This window comes from Prionailurus viverrinus, chromosome D1, assembly GCF_022837055.1.
Source record: "Prionailurus viverrinus isolate Anna chromosome D1, UM_Priviv_1.0, whole genome shotgun sequence".
Lineage (NCBI taxonomy): Eukaryota > Metazoa > Chordata > Mammalia > Carnivora > Felidae > Prionailurus > Prionailurus viverrinus.
In genome coordinates, this window is record NC_062570.1 from 19,901,739 (window position 1) to 19,918,200 (window position 16,462).

Consider the following 16,462-nt stretch of genomic DNA (forward strand, 5'->3'; position numbering starts at 1 on the left):
ACGTGCCCAACGGGAGGGGAGAGGGTTGGTGGGTCAGGACTGGACCTGAGAGGGCTGGACAAATGCTTGTTTAGTTCACTGATTTCAGTAGAAGGTTGTAGAAGGTTTGAAATGCCATGTTGCAGAATCAGATCTCCACACAGGGAAGCTATGGACGCGTTTTGAGCAGAGGAGTGACGAGAGAACAGTATACACGGAGCGGATGGAGATTGGGGAGCATGGGAGGGTTTGGAGGTGGAATGGGAACTTCTGCTTGAATTTTTTATTTCGTGGGGTTTTTTTTTAACATTTTGTGTTCTGTGGATGCTTTATAACATGCGCTGTGCCTAACAGCACATTATGAGCTTCATAAAATAAATACACACATAACGGTAGGTATTGAAAGATTATTTTCACAATCAAAATTTAGACACAAGTGCGTCAGAGAAGCAACATGTTACCACCACTAAGCAACCGCGATACTATCAGATTCAGGCAATTTATTCCTAAACCATGAAAAGATAGAACCAATGGAAGAAACCCAAAGGAATCTCAAAGACTCAGAAACTGAAATGAGGACAATTTTGTTTTGTTTGTTTCGTTAAAGATAGCCACTAAAATACTTACCTGGCAGGGGAGACACCCTAATCACGAAGGCGATTTTCCCAGGGCCAGGCTTATCCATTGCACTGCGGATGTGCTGACCCCTGCGATTCCCCCAAATGTGGGAAACTTGACCGTGTAATTTGTGGCAGTGGGGACTGCATTTGCGCTTTCCCCTGAAAAGAAAAAAAAAAAAAAATAGCCACTAAAGACAATTATGAATATGGTGGTTAACTCCAAGTGTCTATGTGAAAAGATTTCCGTGATAATCCTATTTACTTACTATAAATGATTTAAAGTAATTATATGAGGGGCTCCTGGGTGGCTCCGTTGGTTAAGCATCTGACTTCAGCTCAGGTCATGATCTCACAGTTCATGGGTTCGAGCCCCACGTCGGGCTCTGTGCTGACAGCTCAGAGCCTGGAGCCTGCCTTGGATTCTATGTCTCCCTCTCTCTCTCTCTGCCTTCCCCCACTCGTGCTCTGTCTCTGTCTCTTAAAAATGAATAAATGTTAAAAAAAAATTTTAAGTAATTGTATGAAGTGTTTTGGACTGATGATTCCCAAACATCAATCCTTAGACAGTGCTGAAGCTTGATAAAAATTTCACCCCTTTGTAACAGAATTATAAAACAAAACCAGAAAATGTAATGATCTTTCCATTAATCTAAATATTTAATTAAAGGGCTGTCTTTTGTTTTTGAGAAGGTGAAAACACCTTTTTGGGGGGAGGGTGGGGGTTATTCCTCTTTAAAAGTAAGATGATACTGGGGCACCTGGGTGGCTCAGTCAGTTGAGCATTCAGCTCTTGATTTTTGGCTCAGGTCATGATGTCGCAGTTCGTGGGTTTGAGCCCTACATCAGTCTCTGTGCTGATAGCCTGGAGCCTGCTTGGGATTCTCTCTCTCCATCTCTCTCTGCCTGTCCCCTGCTCGCACCCTCCGCCATCTCTCTCTCTCAAAATAAATAAACTTTAAGAAAAAAATTTTAACTAAGATGATAGTAACCACAGATGCTAGATTTTTTTAAAATATTACTTGGAAAAATAAAAAGTTGGCAACCATGTCTTGGCTTTATTTATTCAGCATTTTTGTGGGTAGGGATTTTTTTTTTTTGCTTGATTTTTTTGTTTCTTGTTTCATAACTCATAAAAATCTCAAAGTCTGGGAACCGGAGACTAGATTACAAACTGCAGGTGCATCTCTGTCCACCAGATGGCAGAGCAGCTCTACACATAACTTCCTGAGGCTCCACCTGTGCTCCCTCTGCCTGCTGGCCCTTGGCAAGCATCGCGAGCTTATCTTCCAAATAACATCTTAGTTTCTCTTTTAAATATTTGCCCCCAACAAATATTGTGACCAGAAGCATTTTACATCTCAGCCTAGAAATGAATTTCCCCTACGGTATTATGTTTAGGCTTGTCCTGTCTCTCTCTCTCTCTGATTATTATAAACCTCTGTTAATAAAACAAAGACCTAATGGAGCATTTGCAGAGATATAGAAAGACAATGTGAATCAGGGAGGGACGGGACAGGGTGGATCCTAACGTTCATCATTCTGATGCACTATCACACACACACACACACACACACACACACACACACACACAGCTGAGGCTCATTATGTATAGAGACATGGATATAAGGCAAGAGGGGGACGAAGGCAGGAAAGGGCAGTTGGGTTGATCAGAGGGAATAGAATTCCTTAGGTCCCGGAAAATACAGCTACTTAGGAGAAACAAAGAGGAACGCTATACTGCCACCCAGTGGTGTGAACTGTTTCTTTCCAGGCAGATGCAAAGAAGATCTTCCCATTCGGCTGGGGATGGGTGTCCAAGGCCACGGTCCCCACCACTCTTCTGTCACCAACCAGCACCTGATGCAGGTGTGAGGCGTGAACCCAGTGGTCAGTATATTCGTAGACCTTGACCATCCAGTCGCAGGCTTGTCTGAATGAGGGGCTGGTGAGGACTTACTCGGTCTCTGGACTTAGCGTTTTGCCGTTTCAGGTAATATCACCGCTGACTGTCCATGCACGCTAAGAACCAAAGCATCACCCTAGGGCAAGAGACGCCTAACCATCGTATGTGGTCAGCTTTCCCTAAAACCCCCCATTTCAGAAAACCTGGGTACATCTGCTATTCTCCCTCAAATGCTTTGTCTTAGCAGAAAATGACTGCCTGCAGAAAAAGTCCCAAGTCGTCCTGAGAGCATCTTGGGTAATCACCTCCTTGTCCTAAGCCGGGAGAGCAGAGCCCAGGAAAGGACCCAGGGCCCTCTCCGGGTGCACACGAAGGAAAAAAACAAGGCACTGTGCTTCCTCCTACTCCAATTTGGAGAAGAGACAAAGGGACTCCTTCCGCCTTAACTTTCACTCCCCCAAAGCCCTTCTCTACTACCCTTTGGAATTTGGCAAACTGGGGTTAAAATTCAGACTACCTCCCCTGCTAGCTGGATGACATTACCCACGTTACTTGACCTTCTCTTGGAGCAGATGAAGCTAACAGAACCTCACCAGCGCCCTCTTGTGGGGCTTCATCCTCAGTCTAACCTCTCCTATCACCTACCCCACCCCCACCCCCCGCCATGTTTCCAAATCACACACTCTATTCCTGCTTTCTAATCAAAACTCCTCTCTCTTCAGTGTCGGGATATGCCAGTTTCTGAGAAAGCTCATTGAATTAATTTACAATAATGTGAAAATGACCTTTCCCTCCTAGAGTTATATAAGGCTCTGTTGGAATTCTAGAACTGCAGGAAGTTTTGGAAGAGGGATGGCACCTGTCATCTGGCCCAAATCCCATATTCTCCAAGTGATGCTACTGAATCTTGACGATGTCAAGTGGATGGACAGACCAAGCCCCAGAGTATTTCACAGAAGAGCCCAGACGGGAACAAAATAGATTCGGTGTACTGATCTCTGCCCAGATTATTGCCAGGATTCTACACCGATTCTGAGGTTCTAATCCTGAATATTTTCCTTGGCTTCTCCCCATTGTCCACTTCCCAAGTACCATTCCCTTCTCCTCTCCCCTTTTCTATTTATTTTTTTTTTAATGTTTATTTGGTTTTGAGAGAGAGAAAGAGCACAAGCGGGGAAGGGGCAGAGACAGAGACGCAGAATCCAAAGCAGACTCCAGGCTCTGAGCTGTCGGCACAGAACCCAACACGGGGCTCGAACTTGTGAACTGTGAGATCATGACCTGAGCCGAAGTCAGACGCTTAACCGACTGAGCCACCCAGGCGCCCCACCTGTCCTCCTTTCTAATGATCACCATCTCACATAGGTGGCTCAAAGACCTCATTCACATTTTCCAGACTTCAGTGCTTAAAATTCTTTAGAGAATGGCTCCAGTATCCCCATTCAAGATAATTAAAAAAAGGAGTCATCCTGTAAGAACAGGTGGAAGAAATTTCTGGAAAAGAGAAAACTACATGAACAAACCACGCAGGTGCAGCGTTTACCCTGATGGCTATAAGGCAGTCCAAACTACGTAAACACTTCAGAAGGCACTAGTAAACCCAGAGTTCCATATCCAGCAAAAATGTCTTTTAGGGATGAAACTGACTATAGGGGGTTTCCAGGGGAATTCTGTCAAAATTAAGAGAAGTAAATAATAAATAGCTACGATATAAAAGAAATAGCTGTATAAGCATATTACTTAGAAATAGGGATGGAAATAACCTAAGGATCAGCTGACCGAATACAATGAGCTGCTTGTGGGGAGCGGATGGTCTTTCTTTCTTTCTTTCTTTCTTTCGAGTCAGAGCTGGTCTTTTGACATAAGCTTTTTCGAATCATTTGATTTTTAACTACAGACCTGTAGCACCTTGCTAAATATAGAAACTAATGAAATGTTTCAAGCATTCATTTGAAACAGGACAGGTGGCCCAGGTTATCTGTTATTCTGACAGTCAAAGGAGATGTCCTGCTTCGTGCCTGGGGAGGTCAGGTCCCCGGAGCCTTGGACTGAGCCGGCTCCCTCCGCTTAGAATATCAATGTGTGCGAGGCTTTCAAGCCTCTCTGACGGCCTCCACACAGCCTCCATTCTTCTATAGGCTCCCCGCTTCAGCCAGGTTAATAGGCTCTTTTCTGCACACAGATTACTTCCTACCCCGGGGTGTTGGAAAAGTGTCTCTCGCTGAGATACTTTCCTTGCCCCTAACATTTTCCCCACGCCCTTCTGTTACAACGGTCTTCACAGGCCACTTTAGCAAGGTGACGTCTCTGTGTGGCCTCACCTGCCTTATTGGGCTTCTCGGCATACTGAGACTCGCTTATGGATGAATGAATGTGTCCCCAATAAGCCTGGCACCTGGCAAAATGCTAGGCAGCTAGCTGGCCCTTGGTGAATATTTGTTGATTTGGGTTTGTTTTTTTTTTCCCAATCAATACTCTTCTTATGTGTCGCTTGCCATTGGTCCCTCCAACAAAGCTGTCATCGTTTTTGTCCACTGCCCACCATTTCCGGTCACCCTGGCTAGCTAATTTGGGGAGGGCAATGAGGAAACCAAAAAGCTAATGCTATGGTCCTTCTGGGGCTGCCTAGGGTGTCCCTGCTCCATGGTTTCTCAAATTATGAGTGACAGAACAGTATTGTCTCCTGAAGTGTTAGTAGATGTTCTGTAATGAAAGAAAGGTGTTTTTGTGGTAGACAGTCTCTGGAATGACCCCAATGATTGCTACGTTGGGTATTCACATCCTATGCAATCCCCTCCCCGCTGAGGGCAGGCTTGACTTATTGACTGGCCTCTATCAAGTAGAATATGGTGGGGGGCCCGGGTGACTCAGTCGGTTAAGCGTCCAACTTCAGCTCAGGTCATGATCTCACGGTTCAAGCCCCATGTGGGGCCCTGTGCTGACAGCTAGGAGCCTAGAGGCTGCTTCTTGTTCTGTGTCTCCCTCTCTCTGCCCCTCCCCTGCTCATGCTTTGCCTCTCTCTCTCTCTCTCTCTCAAAAATAAATAAACATTTAAAAAAAATTGTAAGCCACTGAACTGTACATTTAAAATGGTTAAAACAGGGGCGCCTGGGTGGCTCAGTCGGTTGAGCGTCCGACATCAGCTCAGGTCACGATCTCACGGACCGTGAGTTCGAGCCCCGCGTCGGGCTCTGGGCTGATGGCTCAGAGCCTGGAGCCTGCTTCCGGTTCTGTGTCTCCCTCTCTCTCTGCCCCTCCCCCGTTCATGCTCGGTCTCTCTCTGTCTCAAAAATAAATAAACGTTAAAAAAATTTTTTTAAATAAATAAAATGGTTAAAACAGTACATTTATGTTATATATTTTCCCCACAATAAAAAGTAACTTAAAAAAAAAAAAACCACTGTGTCTTCTTCCATCTTGGCCTCTGTCTTCTTCTCATCGCTCACCCTGGGGGAAGCCAGCTGCCCTGTGCAAAGGCCCACGTGGCAAAAAATCATCGCCTGCCAGCAATCACGTGACCGGGCTGAGCTGTGGGAGTCCACAGGCCTGTCGTCGGCCACACGAGCAAGCCATCAGCCTAGCCATGGACGACTGTGGTCCTGGCCGACACCAGGCTTGCAGCCCGTGAGAGACCCTGGGACAGGACAACATGACTAAGCCCCTCTCGGATCCCAGACCCACAGAACGCGCGAGATGATAAAGGCTCACAGGTTGCAGCTGTGACGTTGTGGGTGATTTGTTGCCCAGCAATAGGTAACCCATGTGGGCTGTATGGTCAAATGAATTCGGGAAATATTCTAAACTATGTGCTTCTTTTGCAGATTCAAAAAGAACATTGAGGTGTTCATTTTATTTTATTTTTTTGATGTTTGTTTATTTGGGGGAGAGAGAAAGACAGCGCACGAGTGGGAGAGGGGCAGAGAGAGAGGGAGACAGAATCTGAAGCCGGCTCCAGGCCCTGAGCTGTCAGCCCAGAGCCCGACGCAGGGCTCCAGCTCACAGACTATGACATCATGACCTGAGATGAAGTCAGATGCTCAACAGGGACTGAGCCCCCCAAGGCACCCCGAGGTGCTAATTTTAAAGAAGAAGAGAAAGAAGACTTTTTTGTCAAGAAAACCCATTAAACCTTGTTGATCTCAGTGTTCCAGACTTACTCGGCTATCAAACCCTTGCATCATGGAATACCTATCAACATTTCATAATATGTATATTTTAAAGTTTATTTATTTTGGGAGAGAGAGAGATCATGTGCGCAAGCAGGAGAGGGGCAGAGAGAGAGGGAGAGAGAAAATCCCAAGCAGGCTCTGCACTGCCAGCACGGAGCAGGTGCAGAGCTCGAACTCATGAATCGTGAGATCATGACTTGAGCCGAAACCAAGAGTCTGATGCTTAACTGACAGAGCCACCCAGGTGCCCCCACATTTCATAATATAATGCTATTCCAAGAAACATAATTGGGTAACACATATATATATATTTTTTTATATATATAATATATTACAATTATAATAATGTATATAATATATATATATATGCCATTTACATCCAACTTGTAAATTCTTGATGATTTAGTAAATCATTTGGGGGGCCAGAAGAGAGGAGGAATCTTGTGCAGGAAGTATTCACCTGCAAATAACAGGAAACTCATATTTTAATGGTGAAATAAAAGCATAGGTTCAATTTCCTGACAACAAAAATCTGAAGGGGAGTAGCTGTCAGCACTGGTTCAGGAGCTTAGTGATGTCAGGGTCAAATTCTCTGGGACCCTTGTCTCTCTCTCTTCTCTCTCTCTCTCTCTCTCTCTCTCTCTCTCGTGCCCAGTGCTTCTGGGCGGCAAGATGAATGTACCAGCTGCAGGCATGCTAGCAATTCTCAAGTCGGGAAGGAGATGCATAATGTCTATCCTTTTTCCCCATAGAAAGCAAATACTTTATAGGAAAGATTTCCACTTATATAATTTGTTGCCCAGAACTGTGTTACCCGGCCACTAACACCTGCAGGAGAGGTTGGAAAAGTGATTACCTTATCTGAGGCTGTGCACATTTCTGCCTTGGACAGAAGGGATTTATTAGCAGGGAAGAAGCAAGTGTGCAAGTAACTAGAGTCTTTAGCAGCGAGCATGAAAGGGACAGCAGAAACCCACCCTGACTCCTGGAGAGACAATTCACGTCCACGTGTCCTCTGCACATATGCGCCCATGAGATAGTTAGACCACAAGACACTAATGAGAAATTAAATTTCTGAAGCCCAGCTGCTTCAGAGGGACAGATATTTAAGAGGGATATATAGGCAGCAGAGGCGGGGCAAAGAGTTTCTCGTCGTAGGATGAAAATCTCTCGCGAATAATTGAGCCGGGAAGTTGTTCTCCCCCTGCCAAATGTCAAACAATCTAAAAATCCCCCGACTTCACATCCTCAGAGGGTTGGGATGCAACGAGAAGGGCAGAAACGTCTAGAGAAATGCAAATCCAGGTGGAGAACTTGAAGCAGTTCCACGGTAAATAACCAAGACCCTTTGCAATTGGTGTGTCCAGACATGATGCTAAACGTGTGATGGGTACTGTTGGGCGGCACACGGAGGAAATTCAGAGGATGATCACAAAAAGGCGGGGAAGGGTGAGAGACCTTCGGCCAAAATCGAAACAAGACATTTCCCAGCCATTCCCCTGACCAAGAGCTTCATGAATATCCTAGCGAGGAGGTATTGGCCAGAATCAGTTGAGGATGCTGTCTTTGCCATGGCCGCTATGTCCAATGATTGTTAAGCGCGTTCTATGGCCAGAAAGAGAGTTACACGTTTCACCTTTACAATCTTTATTTTCATGGAGCCTTTGCCCACAGATACTATTTTCCCCCGACGCGCAAACGAAAAGCATAACATTCGGAAAGGTTTAGACATCTGACCCAAAACCACCCGGGTGGTAAGTGCGGATATAGGATTCTGACCAGGATCTGCATGTCTACAAGACCTGGGTGTTTTCTACTCGGCCACAGGGCCACCTCTGATCACTACAATGCAGGCAAGCCCTATGAGTCACATTTTCTTATCTGTAGTTTGTTGAATAGGTATGAATCCCCCGGTAAATTCGTTTCAATCTAGTCTTTAACACTTTACCATGTGATCGCTTTATTTTTATAATTAAAAAAAAAATCTAACAGCCTAAGAACATGTTAGAGACTGTCTCAGTCGGCCGGGGCCACCATGACAAAAGACCACAAACTGGGTGGCTTGAGCAACCACAATGGACTTCTCGCAGTGCTAGAGACCAGGCATCGAAGATCGAAGTGTCATCGGGGTTAGTTGCTTCCGAGCCGTCCTCCTTGGCTTGCAGATGTCTGTCTTCTTACTTACTGTGTCCTCACATGGCCTTTCCTCCATGGACCCACAGGTCTGCATCCAAATTTCACCTTCTTTAGGGATACCGGTCGTGTTGAATTAAGACCCAGCACCCTACGCAATCACGCCCTCTATTACCATGAAAAACCAACTAGAAGGAAGCCTTGAAGACTCACCGATATCATCGTATGACAGTTGTACATTCTTATGGGAATTAGTCCAGGTTAACAGACTCTAACGATTGTCTATCGTTCATAAGTACAGTACTAGAAAGATCTGTGAATGCTTCCCAGAAGAGAAGCTGTAGCTTTGCAACAAGGACAAGAACATATCATGTTTGCAAATTTCCTGTGAAGAGTGCATCTTTGCCCAGAAATTACACGAATGTGTTTTCTGGAGCTTTTGTTAAAGAATCGGGAAGAAAAATGTCTCCGTGCCCAAACGACGTTTTTAAAAAGCTGGTTGGGATGTGGTGTCCCTGTAAAATCTGCTTCAAATTATGTAAGAGACTTACGTTTGAATAGCACAACTATCCTACAATTTCTGCACTGAGAAGCCCAATAAAAGGGGTCACGACACTTCCCTCCCTCCAGGTGGACCCTGGTTATAATGGCAGGGACGTGGCTGCAAATATAACACCCATCTCATCTGTCATCTGCCTTCAAAGACCAAGTAAATTGCACCTATTCTGGGGCCCTGAGCCATTTGGGTGATCAAAGACATCCACCTGCAGAAAGAGGGCAGGAATGGTGCACAGAATGTAGAGGCATTTCTTGGCATTATATTTTGATGTCCTCATTGTGATTTAAATAATCAAATTATGATCTGGACTAGACACAGGGGTCCCAAGTTTTAGCAGACCCTAATACAAGCCTATATAAGACAGAAGCAGCAACAGATTCCTGGTACCCCTTAGTCTAGGGGTCTTGTCTTGCCCTTGGTGTATGAAGATACCATTACATTCAGTCTTTAAAAAAAAAAAAAAACTAAGTTCCTCTATGTAATTACAGGTGAAGCTGGTTATTTTCGAGGAGATGACATTGGAGGGGAAATAAGTAATATACAAGAAGTACAATAGAAAAGTTATAATGCCAACATCTAGCCATCTATATCCTTCTTCCTGGAGGACCTCAGTAGCAAATAGGGTCTGAAGGAAGGGGTGAAAGTTTCCTGCTCTGTTGAATTATCAGGACTCTACGGACTGTCAAATCTCTTAGGGTTTTACTACTGCTCAACACTAACATGAGGGGTAATCCGAACCACAGAATGTTAGAACTGCAAAGATTCTCCTAGTCCAGTGTTTTCAAACTTTATTTAAAACTCATAATTTATTTAAAAGTCGTAATTTTAAAAAAAGGAAGGAAGGAATAGAAGGCAAAAAGAGATATGGAAAGAAAAAGGAATCATTACTTAATGGGTGAAGCAGAAAAAGGACTACTGCTTAGCCTGAAGAAACAAGGAGAGGGGGGCTCACTAAGCTTCCACTTTTTTCTCTGGAAAGGCGCCTGAAAGTTCTACAGAATATCTTGGTCTTCTGATCTGACGGTCCGTGGGTTCGAGCCCAGCATCGGGCTCTGTGCTGACAGCTCAGCACCTGGAGCCTGCTTCAGATTCTGTGTCTCCCTCTCTCTCTGCCCCTCCCCTGCTCACGCCCCGTCTCTCTCTTTCAATCATAAATAAACGCAAAAAAAAAAAAAATTTAATCAGACCCTAGAAACAAGCAGGAAACTGATGTATAGCAAGACAAGAACAAGAGAGAGTGTGTTTACAAGGTTTGGCTGACGAATCCATGTTCTGTTGGCCAGAGCTCCAGAACCAAGGTGGCCATGAGCCCAGTGGCCCTCCTCGAATGTAAATATGTCATAGTGTCCACAAACCAGTCTCCCACAGCCCTACACTGACATAAAAACGTTTTTCTGAGTTGGTTCTTTTGGATGGACAGCGTTAGCACTTGAAAACTGAAACATGAATGAGCACCTAAAGAACATAAAGCACTTACCAGCATTGGCACGTGACAACATCGCACAGACCACGGTAGGAAACTGACCTTCTGTACCATGTTTCTATGTTTGGAAAACTCATACACAAGCTCGGTCCACATGTGCACTGTGATTCGGATTAAAAGGAAAATGTTTGCAATCCCAGTAGAAGTAGGGCTCGTGCGAACTTGTGGGTTTGCAGGGAAAGGGGTGGCGGAGAAATTCCACGGCTACTAGTGGGACAAGAACCGGGACAAAGATCCACGCGAGACCTGCTCGAGGCCACACTCGCGAAAGGCACTTTTTGTGAAGTGCATCGAATTGCCACCAACACACACACACACACACACACACACACACGCACACTGCCCTGAGGCATGTATTATTATCCTCATTTTTCAGAGAAAGACCACTAGCGCTCAGAGAGGGTGAGTAACCCAACCCAGGGTATTCAGCTATCATCTGGAGAAGCAGGATTCATTCATTCGACAGACAGGCATTCAGCGGCTATGGAACGCCAGGCACGTGCTGGGTCCTGCCGGGTCCGTGGGAAGCAAGAAGGACAACGTCCCCCTGCCCCCCCTGCCCCCTGCACAGGCGTGCGGTCCGTGGAGGACACAGACAGGTGGACAATTCCAACAGAGGGGCTTGGGAGCCATCAGAGAGCCAACGAGCCCATTCAAGGGGGTTGCCCGCCTGGCTCCACAGCCCGTCATCCTCACGGATGCTGAACCATTTGGGAAGAGAGCCTGTGCAACCTCGCGTACTCTCCCCAGAGCACCTAACGACCCCTTCTTTAAGGTTTCCATCAGAAGAGCTGACGCCGATGGGCCTCCAAGCACCGGCCTCCTCATTTGCTCTCTAGGCTTGGACAACACAGCCCCAGGGAGGGCACAGTCAAACCGACCGAAAGCTTAACATCTTACTTGTCTGACAGTAAGTGGATACGTTGTACCTGCTGTATAAATTCCTTCTGGGGGACTGAAGTGTTTGAGAAAGGATTCCCTCCTTTGAATTTGTTCCGAAGAATGAGTCCCCAGACATGCAAATAACCCCAGGAGATCCCTACCATGCACAGGCTGTTTCCACACCCACATTGCACCTTGTCCCTCAGAGACGCTCTGCTCCTCACCCTCCTACACCTTCTTCACATCCCAAGTTCTTGCAACAGACACCTTTGGAGTCCTCCCCCTCCTTTTCCCTCCTGCTGTTTCCCCTTCCCTCCCTCCTCCTTTGTACCTTCTCCCATCTGACCATCTTCCTCATTCTCATTTCTCCAACGGGTACCTTTTGCAGCTTTTTCCCTCCTCTATCATCCTCCGTAAAAAAAAAAAATCAATCAAAAAAATCAATCCACACAAGGCCGAGGATCCCGTCCGGCTTTGCTTCCTGAACATGGGTGTTCCCTCATCTTGGTGAGTCACAAACTCGATGCACGTTGAAATCTCCCTGAGTCTTTAGCAAACCCTGATGCCTGGGCTCTGGCCCAGCCGTGCTGATCTACTGAGTGACAGAGTGCAGACTGGGAATCAGGATTTCTAAAAGCTCCTGAAGAGACTCTAATGAGCAGCAAACTTCGGGGCTACCTCACTGTGTGGCTGTCCTCACGCATGAGACATGGTGTCCGTACCACACATGACCTTCTGTGTGAATGGCAGAATCTGAGAAATTTGGAGCCGATGGGGGTCCCTTTTGAACGCTCACAGCCAGGCGAAAGTCCCGCAGAACAGAGCCTTTTCTCCTTTCTGTGGCCTCCAATTCAGACTGACATTCTGGCATGAATATAAAATCAAGAAGACAAAGCTAAAAAGTACCCTGAGCTGCTCACCAGGAGAAAAAAAAAAAAAAGCGTGGGGGCGGGGGAGGGGCCGTTGGGTTCATTGCCACCTGGGTTCTGGAGCCCTGGGGCTAACAGAACGCGGATTTGTCAGCCATACCTTGTAAACACACTTTCTCTTGTCCTTGTCTTGCTATACATCAGTTTCCTGCTTGTTTCTAGGGTCTTATTAAAAGGAGGGGGGGGGGCGCCTGGGTGGCGCAGTCGGTTAAGCGTCCGACTTCAGCCAGGTCACGATCTCGCGGTCCGTGAGTTCGAGCCCCGCGTCGGGCTCTGGGCTGATGGCTCGGAGCCTGGAGCCTGTTTCCGATTCTGTGTCTCCCTCTCTCTCTGCCCCTCCCCCGTTCATGCTCTGTCTCTCTCTGTCCCAAAAATAAATAAACGTTGAAAAGGAGGGGGGACTTAATTCACGATCCTGGCAATAGGTCGAGTCTACACTGTAAAAGTGATAAACCTGAAACTCAGGAAGGTGAAATCACCGTCCTAGGGTCATACAGTCAGTTCATAGCAGACCCAGAACTGTAAAAACGCAGGAATCCTACGGAAATGTTTAGGAAAGTCAAAAGTGCTGGGGCGCCTGGGTGGCTCCATCAATTGCCTGAGTCAATTGACTCTTGGTTTCAGCTCAGGTCATGATCTCATGGTTCGTGACTTTCAGCCCCGCATCAGGCTCTGTGCTGACAGTGTGAAGCCTGCTTGGGATCCTTCTCTCCCTCTCTCTCTGCTCCTCCCCTGCTTGCGTGTTCCCTCTCTCTCTCTCTCTCTCTCTCTCTCTCTCTCTCTCTCTCTGTAAATAAACTTTAAAAAACAAAAAAGGGCCATCACAATTCTCCGACCATTATTACCATCTGACAAAGAACTCACGACTACCACTAACATTTACAGTGACAAGGAGATGGCCACAGCCCTGCCCACAGACAAGAAACCAATGTGGGCTTGTGGATGGCCCCTTGCCAGAAATCCTTGCATTAACCTTCCCCATCCTTACCTCGCTCCCCAGAGCACCTGATTGATACCACAAACTTCTCAGTAGGAAGTGACGCATTGCCCTGAGTGCCTGGGTGGTCCTGAAAACAAGCCATTCACTTCGACACAGTCCACCCCCCAGAGGGAAGCCCCTCCTGCTGGGTTTTCCTAAGTTCCTAAACAATGACAACCTGGTGTGGAAGAAGGCGCCCTGCTCAGGCCCCAGCCATGAATCCCAGCCCTGGCTCTCCACCAACAAGCAGTGTGGTCTTGGCCGGCCATGCCTACTCCTCATCTGGAAAATGAGGGGCTCGGACAGGACCATCTTGAAGGAACCTTCCAGCTCTCAGATTCACAGATTCCATGATCTGACTCACAGAACAGCCACGCGGAGCCAGGCAGCCTCAGAAATTTGCAGTTCCCTAGAGTTCCATAACCTTGACTGAGTTTCTTGGAGTGGATTCAAAAGTTGTGGGAATTAGGGGTGCCTGGGTGGCTCAGTCGGTTGAGCATCCAACTTGGGCTCAGGTCATGATCTTGTAGTCCGTGAGTTCGGGCCCTATGTCGGGCTCTGTGCTGACAGCTCAGAGCCTGGAGCCTGCTTTGAATTCTGGGTCTCCCTCTCTCTCTGCCCCTCCCCCACTCATGCTCTGTCTCTCTCTCTCTCTCTCTCTCTGTCAAAAATAAATAAATATCAAAAGTTGTGGGAATTCTATGCCTCATCTGATGTCAGGGAAAGGTACGCATGAACAGAGGTGCTGTGGTTACAGAGAAATCAAAAGTTCAGATTTTCCAAGACTTATCTTATGTTAATTGTTCTGTCCCAGGGTCCCCATAACTACATCTTTCTTGTCAGACTATAGTCCCAGATAGTTAGATCAGAGATAGTTAGATCTTGGTTGGCATAAATCTTCTGGACTTGTACGGGATGCCCAGACTCTGTCCTCATCCTTGACTTGCAAAGACCACTACGTGAATTCTTGTTCTCTGGTTTAATTCTGCAGACATGAGGCATCCGTGCATTTTGCCTCAAAATAACACTATTTGTAGGGCTCTCTCCCATGTAGTATCTCCATTCATGGTTTTAGGGATTGTTCTCTTTGTCTGTAAGCCTTCAAGATAGGTGATGTAGTATGTTGTCCTATTTTACAGATGATAAAATTGAGGTCCAGGAAGGGTCTAGCTTTGCTAGTTAATATCAGAGTCTCTGTTGACTCAATTCCGGTCTTTTGACTTCATTTCCTGTTCAATTTCAACTCAGAACAATTGTGGTTACCGCCCGAAGGAAACGTAGCTACCCCTCAGCGTGGGGTTTCAGATTTGTCGGATATAAAGTAGACTCACTGAGATAAGACAAAGATCAAAAACCGGTTCATAGTCAGAGTCAATGACCATAGACCAGTGGGGAAGGTTCGAAGTCGGACTCAGGACTCAGTGCTCAACACACATACAAGCCCTGGGCCTACTGATACTGGTCTGTACGGGCTTCTGAAACCGGAAGCAGCAATCCTTCAGACTGACTCAGGATGGCCTATAATCTCGCCCTCCAGGTGCAGCCCAGCAGCATGGATATCACCCGGGAGCTCCCTACCAGTTACCAGCCCAGAGGCACTGAATCAGAATCTACCTTTTAACGAGGGCCCCAGGTGAGTCGTATGCATGCACACTCTACTTAAGAAGCCCTTCTCCGAGCTCCCCTCCACCCATGAGGTTCCACAACGACCGTGTGAGTCCATCTTGTTCGGCAAACTTTGGCCAGCACACCGGCTGAGTGGGGGAGCCCGTGCAAGTCTTGGACACCAACCGTATGCAGGTGTGGGTCAACAAAGACAAGTACCTCCACTATAGAGTATCCAGCACTGTATGAGGTATGTGGGCGTTCCTTAGGAAGTAGCTGGTTACCCCATGTTATGGGAACGGTGTGACCTTATGGGGCAGGGATGGGGGAGAGGGAGAGATTTCAAAAGCCGGTATCACTGAGCTTTTCACTGCCTGGTACAGATTAGGGAGCTGGTTTCCTCCCTCCGCCCTCTCCTTGTCCTTTCTATGTTTCTTACTGGCTCCTCTGCTTGTCTCCTTCCCTCACCCAACGTGCTCCTGCCCTGCCCACTCCCAATCACACACACACACACACACACACACACACACACACACACACACACGGATTTTCAAAGTTAAGGAAATGTTGAAGCTCCTCTCTTCTGATTAGGACCCACGAGAGTAGCTACTGCAAAGACATTTGCATTCATTACCACATTAATTTCTTGTCCCGGGGAAAGCTCGGCAAGCCCGAAAGCCTTCCTGCAAGCAAACACCTATGAGCCCTGATGGTGGGTGCAGGGGGTCTGGGTTAGCGAGGTGGCAGGGAGAGTGCTGGAAAGGAGCCCCCTAATGGCTTCCGCACAGGTGTTCAGCATAATAGGGTGTTAATTGGGTAACAGGTGGCAGCGCAGAGGGTGGAATGGGCAGCGGAGTGAACGGGGCAGAAACTGACTGCCGCAACCTAATTTTAAACAGAGTGGAATTTTCCTGCTCCTTCCTTCAGTCTGGGCTCAGTCACAACAGAATTTAACGGCGCACCAGCCTTGATAACAGCTAATACGTATAGCTGCTTTCTAAGCGCCCGGCACTATGCTATGGACATTACGTGCTTTATTCCAGTTCTTCAGAGCGATTCCGCGGGGTAGGTGGGACTCTTGATTTTAAGGATGCAGAAGCCAAGGTGCAGAACAAGATGAAGAACAGCTCAAGGGCACACAGCTAGCACGTGGCGGAGGTGGTACTTGTGCATTAACCCACAGCGCGGTGCTGTCTTCCCGGATCGATGTTCACAGGAAAA

General features: G+C 47.0%; 1 non-coding gene across 1 annotated transcript; it reads left to right on the top strand.

The window, feature by feature from the left end:
* The first annotated feature begins 598 nt into the window (after nt 1-598).
* Nucleotides 599-760, top strand: LOC125147317 (U1 spliceosomal RNA). Its single transcript, XR_007145145.1, has one exon. It is a non-coding gene; the product is annotated as a U1 spliceosomal RNA (small nuclear RNA).
* The last annotated feature ends 15,702 nt before the right edge of the window (nt 761-16,462 follow it).